At 40.8% G+C, this 7,296-nt stretch overlaps 1 long non-coding RNA gene across 1 annotated transcript; it reads left to right on the top strand.

Annotated features, from left to right (window-relative positions):
* The first annotated feature begins 3,200 nt into the window (after positions 1-3,200).
* LOC136177467 (uncharacterized) lies at positions 3,201-5,098 on the top strand. Its single transcript, XR_010665082.1, has 3 exons — positions 3,201-3,325; positions 4,562-4,618; positions 4,881-5,098. It is a non-coding gene; the product is annotated as an uncharacterized lncRNA (long non-coding RNA).
* The last annotated feature ends 2,198 nt before the right edge of the window (positions 5,099-7,296 follow it).

Here is a 7,296-nt window from a genome sequence, read left to right on the forward strand (position 1 = left end):
GATCACCAGAGCAGGTAGACAGAGGAAGTAGTTTAGGTTGAAGTAAAAGGATGAATAAATTTGTGAAAGAATATAACCAGTTGTCCTGTCTGAACTTACGCTGAGCTCCATTTGTCACAAATGTGGGAAAACAAAGGAGGTGGACCCAATTTATTTAACAAAAAAAGCAAACAAAACTTACTACATAGAAATCCAAAAATGTCCAACTGAAAAATTCTGCAAAGATCAAAAGACAAAGGGAGCACGGGGAAGGACACTAACATTCACCATTCACCATACAACAACTAACATTTGACAAACAACAATCTGACACGGAAGGGAAGAAACACTGAGACTAAATACATGGGGTAATCAAACACAGGTGAGACCAACAAGACACAGGTGAGGAAAATCAGGGCAATCAAGACTGGAGGGAAACACACAGAGGCAGGGAGAAAATTACTGCAAAACTACAAAATAAATACATGAAACACTGAAGACACAGAGAAACTCAAGAATGTAACATCAAGACACACTAGAACATAGAGGGACACAAGGATACAAAATTACAAAATAACACGGGAAACACTGAAGACTAAACTAGGAAACAATCAAACACTAGGATAGATAATTAACTAAGTAACAAAACAATGAATAAACTAACTAGATCAGATCACCTCCTGAGCACTGCCGACCCCCTCCCCACCATCAGCTCAGAAGCGCCCGCTGTGGGCCGCTACGTCACTCTGGCTTCTCTCCATTAGTGCATGTCCATAGGATCCTGTTTCTGCATGTGTGTGTATATTTCAGCCTATGTGTGTGTTCATGACTTACAGAGTGTAAAAACTGAAATTTCCCCTTGCAGGGATCAATAAAAGTAAATCTTAATCTTAATCTTAAGCTTAAACAAAAATAAAGCATGACACTATTAGTAGCCTAATATGTAAAGCTCTACCCCAATATGTAGACTAGCTCCAGTGAGATACAGGAGATTTTAGTATGGAGAACTGGGGACAGTCTAGATAGTATACCCACAAATGCAAGCACACACACTATTAAGATAGTTTTTGAGCATCTAAACTATTATTAATGTTTTTCCAGAGTTAATAAAGAGTCAGAAATCATGTCTAATGATTCAATGTCTTGCTCAAGGGTACCTCAGCAGTACTCTGGAAGTGCTCTGGCACCTCTCCAGCTAAAAGACCAACTTCCATATTTCCAAACCCAAGTCTCTATAGACTCTTTATGCCGTCATGGCATAAAGAGATAAAAAATATCAAACAAAAACTCTTTATTCATTAATAAGGGTGCCTTCCTCCAATGGGGCCCTGGGAATTCAGTCCCACTTTGTGTTCCACTACGACGCTAATGCTCTCTAATTCCTTCCTCTCCTCTCTCGTTTCACTTGCTTTTGCTTAATCTTTCCAAGTCATCACTTTTTGTGGATAGTGCGGGTAAACTTTACTGGCAAAATATGCTGTTATAAAAGTGTCAGACCAACTTCTGCAACCATAGCTTACAGAGGAGTAGGGGGAAAGAAAATCTGAAGCTTCAGCTTTGAAAACGCTGAAAGTTCTTAGTCAAATGTAAACAATTTGTAATCTATGCCTATGGGCCTGTCAGATTCTCAAACCCATGGCACAGTATCCTTTAGCTCACCTGGACAAAAAGAGCTCTAAGTTTTGAGATTCACCAATCCTGACATAAAGTAAGCCTTACATTACTCCAAACACAACGAAGAACCACTCTCTGGATGGGTGCTGTCCATAGACTGTATATAACATGGGCGTAGTCCAGTGATGTCTCACATTGGTTTCAGATTGGTTTGGAGGCCAATGATGGCGGTTGCCATGTTGGAAATGCTGCCTCAAACTAACTTTCAATCATTGGGACTTAAGACATAGATGTGGAGTTAAGGCGAGTCTTAAGCCTAATGTGGCAAACAGCTACAATTTGCATAGATAATTATTGTTTACTCTTAACGTAGCCTATTGTTTAAAATAAAAACATCTTAATAATGTAATGTTTATTTAAGATGTGTTGCTGCCCTCTTGGCCCGGTCACTTGTAAATGAGATCTCAATGGGTTAATTTCCTGGTTAAATAAATGGAACCAGTCTTATGTTGAACAGCCTGCTGCGACTGTGTTGGGTTTGTTAAGGGGACAGAGATGAGACAGACGGTGAGATAGAAAGAGACAAACAAACACAGGAACAAACATAACATATAAAAAAAAAAAGTATTTCAAATCTTTTGCATGCTCCCCTTAAAGGCAGAATATGTGATTTTTAACACTTAAATGTAACAGAAATCAAATATATACTCTGAAAATAACTCTGTGAGTCACGACTGTCTATAGTGGGTGTAACACCTGAGTCCCGCTGTCTGAGATGCTTTCCAAGCTTTCCAAGCTTTCCAAGCCGTAGCTACACTTTGTTTACATCATCAGGACAGCCGGCCGACTCATCACCTTGCGTATGAAAGTTGTTTAATTGAGGGACTAGAGAAAAGAAGAATAACATACTGTACTTATTGCTTATTTGAATGTCACCTAAGCATTTTTAGATCACGGTCATTTTGTGTAGATTTACATGCAGTGTAAAGATACGAGCATAAGAAAGATCACGAGCATTAGCATGCTAACACAACAATGCATCTGCAGTTGTTTTTATGTCTATAGGCTACTACAATTATATGCTGAAATGGTCAACAGCTAAATTTGGGACCGGCTAAATACATATTAAGGAAGTGTGAGGTAATTTTATTTTGGTTTGGCTAAATTGTAATTTAATTGTGTTGTATTTAAAAAGTTACCCAAACGAATAAAAATTTGATGATCCATACTCAGCCAATACAATAGAACTTGATAACAGTTATTGCTCTTTTTAGCATTTTATTTTAATAACCCATTCAAAAGATGTCTTTCTTAATTTGTTTTTCATAACTTTCTGTCATACCAGTGGAACGTCTTTCTACATTCACATAAGTGGAATGCACCGGCAGCTTTTGTCACAGGACAAAAAAGGGAGTGTGCCACAATACTGTGCCAAGATAATGACAGATGAAACAAAAGAAATTCTGTTTATAGTGATTTACCTTTGTTCACTGGAAAGGCGTCACAACATTTCAGAAATATTCAATACGTAAGAGTCACGTAGTCATCTATATTCCTTTCCGATATATAAAGCCCTTTAAACAGGATGGTTGTCACCTAGCTGAAAGGTTTACAAATCGCAGCCAAGAACTGGACTAATTGAAGAAAAAAGTTTTCTTTCATCAGTTTAGAGAAAATCTTAATCTGATACAGAGACAGAATAAATAACTCTTCATTGATCTTTTGTTTTGAGGTGAGTAAATGTTTTGTACCTTTGTACATTTTTACAAAATTATTGTTCAGAAAATTCCAAAAGTCAAAAGTGATGATTTGTATTTGTTTTAAATACAACACTGTTGTAGCTCAAGTTACACCAGAATACTTGTATTAAATTAAATATAACAATTTAATACAACAGTGAGTACTTGACAATTTGAGAGGCTCCAAACAAACTTTGTGAATTTGCTCCTCAGTTTATATTAATTTTCAAATAGTGTGTATTTATGTTTAAAATGCATCTTACCGCTTATTGAGAAACTGTTAGTTAAGATTGAAAAAAATGATGCAAGACAGATTAAGAGATGCAGAGGAGTTGAAGAAACATGTTTTTGGAAAAAAGGTTTACATGATCTTCTAAACTCTTACAACCTAAAAGTGTAATTTGAATCTGAGTTCCCTTGGCTTCAATAAACTGAAATTAGGATATGTGAGCAAAACTTTACTTTTGGTCATAAGGGTTATATTAAGTTCAATTAAGCCATTTCGTTGTAAACGTTTCTATACATTTTAAGAAGTATGTAATAGTTTAATCAACAAGCAAAGGGATATATACATATATATATATATATAGAAAGATTCCTCATGCCTTATAGTGTTTTAATCCTTTAACATATTCAGTTGCAGAGGAGTTGAAGAAACATGTTTTTGGAAAAAGGTTTACATGATCTTCTAAACTCTTACAACCTAAAAGTGTATTTTGAATCTGAGTTCCCTTGGCTTCAATAAACTGAAATTAGGACATGTGAGCAAAACTTTACTTTTGGTCATAAGGGTTATATTAAGTTCAATTAAGCCATTTCATTGTAAACGTTTCTATACATTTTAAGAAGTATGGAACAGTTTAATCAACAAGCAAAGGGATATATACATATATATATATATATATATATATATAGAAAGATTCCTCATGCCTTATAGTGTTTTAATCCTTTAACATATTCAGTCATTAGCAGGATATCTGACTATCTGTTTGATTTCAAACAAATTTCCAAAAAGTTCAAGAAAAAGATAATTAATTCAAGTTAGATTTGATCGAAGTTAGTATATTTTATTACATATCTAACCTTCCTTTGTAATGAATTTGATTCTGATGGTTATTTTGTTTAAAAGAAGTAAAAGAATGATTCTCCTAAGAGAGAACAGATTATTTCTTTAATAATTCCCTTTTAATTAAGTTTATGCATTGTCTGCACTGATTTATTTTTGATAGACTCACAAGGACGCAAGATGGCTGTTGGAAAGATCATATTTATTCTAATTCAAACAGGTAAGATGAGTGTGATTTACTACCTGCAAAGTACATTAAATAAAAATAATAATTTAAGAGTTGGAAGTTATATCCATGATTCATAATATAGGAGGAAAACAAAAAGTAATCCTGTTGCTATACAGAAATGAAAAGAAAAAAGTATAATTGTGAATTATGTTTTTAGAGCCCTGACATTAAAGTAACAAAACAAAAATACAATTTGTCTGCTTTAAAAAAAAACTAAAACTAAAACTAATTCAATATTTTCCAATATCAACAGCTCTATTAATATCTCAAGCAAAGAAAACTACAGCTCAAACAACTACTACAGCGGTTCCAACAACAACCAAAGCTGCGCCAACAACCACCACTGCAGCTCCAACAACAACCACAGCTGCTCCAACAACAACCACTGCAGCTCCAACAACAACCACTGCAGCTCCAACAACAACCACAGCTGCTCCAACAACAACAGCTGCTCCAACAACAACCACAGCTGCTCCAACAACAACTACAGCCGCTCCAACAACAACCACAGCCGCTCCAACAACCACCACTGCAGCTCCAACAACAACCACTGCAGCTCCAACAACCACCACTGCAGCTCCAACAACAACCACAGCTGCTGCAACAACAACCACAGCTGCACCAACAACAACCACAGCTGCACCAACAACAACTACTGCTGCACCAACAACAACCACAGCTGCACCAACAACCACAACGGCAGCTCCAACAACAACAACAGCCGCTCCAACAACAACCACAGCTGCACCAACAACAACCACTGCAGCTCCAACAACAACCACAGCTGCACCAACAACAACCACGGCGGCTCCAACAACAACCACAGCCGCACCAACAACAACCACAGCTGCTCCAACAACCACCACTGCAGCTCCAACAACAACCACAGCTGCTCCAACAACAACCATTGCAGCTCCAACAACAACCACAGCTGCTCCAACAACGACCACTGCAGCTCTAACAACAACCACAGCTGCACCAACAACCACCACTGCAGCTCCAACAACAACCACAGCTGCTCCAACAACAACCAATGCAGCTCCAACAACCACCACTGCAGCTCCAACAACAACCACAGCTGCACCAACAACAACCACAGCTGCTCCAACAACCACCACTGCAGCTCCGACAACAACAACAGCTGCACCAACAACCACAACTGCATCTCCAACAACAACCACGGCTGCACCAACAACAACCACGGCTGCTCCAACAACCACCACTGCAGCTCCAACAACAACAACAGCCGCTCCAACAACAACCACAGCTGCACCAACAACCACAACTGCAGCTCCAACAACAACCACGGCTGCACCAACAACAACCACGGCTTCTCCAACAACCACCACTGCAGCTCCAACAACCACCACTGCAGCTCCAACAACAACCACAGCTGCACCAACAACCACAACGGCAGCTCCGACAACAACAACAGCTGCACCAACAACCACAACTGCAGCTCCAACAACAACCACGGCTGCACCAACAACAACCACAGCTGCTCCAACAACCACCACTGCAGCTCCAACAACAACCACAGCTGCTCCAACAACAACCACAGCTGCACCAACAACAACCACTGCAGCTCCAACAACCACCACTGCAGCTCCAACAACAACCACAGCTGCTGCAACAACAACCACAGCTGCACCAACAACCACAACTGCAGCTCCAACAACAACCACGGCTGCACCAACAACAACCACGGCTGCTCCAACAACCACCACTGCAGCTCCAACAACAACCACAGCTGCTCCAACAACAACCACAACTGCACCAACAACAACCACTGCAGCTCCAACAACCACCACTGCAGCTCCAACAACAACCACAGCTGCACCAACAACAACTACAGCTGCACCAACAACAACCACAGCTGCACCAACAACCACAACGGCAGCTCCAACAACAACAACAGCCGCTCCAACAACAACCACAGCTGCACCAACAACAACCACTGCAGCTCCAACAACAACCACAGCTGCACCAACAACAACCACGGCGGCTCCAACAACAACCACAGCCGCACCAACAACAACCACAGCTGCTCCAACAACCACCACTGCAGCTCCAACAACAACCACGGCTGCTCCAACAACCACCACTGTAGCTCCAACAACAACCACAGCTGCTCCAACAACAACCACAGCTGCACCAACAACAACCACTGCAGCTCCAACAACTACCACTGCAGCTCCAACAACAACCACAGCTGCACCAACAACAACTACAGCTGCACCAACAACAACCACAGCTGCACCAACAACCACAACGGCAGGTCCAACAACAACAACAGCCGCTCCAACAACAACCACAGCTGCACCAACAACAACCACTGCAGCTCCAACAACAACCACAGCTGCACCAACAACAACCACGGCGGCTCCAACAACAACCACAGCCGCACCAACAACAACCACAGCTGCTCCAACAACAACCACTGCAGCTCCAACAACAACCACGGCTGCTCCAACAACAACCACAGCTGCACCAACAACCACAACGGCAGCTCCGACAACAACAACAGCTGCACCGACAACCACAACTGCATCTCCAACAACAACCACGGCTGCACCAACAACAACCACGGCTGCTCCAACAACCACCACTGCAGCTCCAACAACAACAACAGCTGCTCCAACAACAACCACAGCTGCACCAACAACCAC

The sequence above is a fragment of the Labrus bergylta genome, chromosome 22, assembly GCF_963930695.1.
Source record: "Labrus bergylta chromosome 22, fLabBer1.1, whole genome shotgun sequence".
Lineage (NCBI taxonomy): Eukaryota > Metazoa > Chordata > Actinopteri > Labriformes > Labridae > Labrus > Labrus bergylta.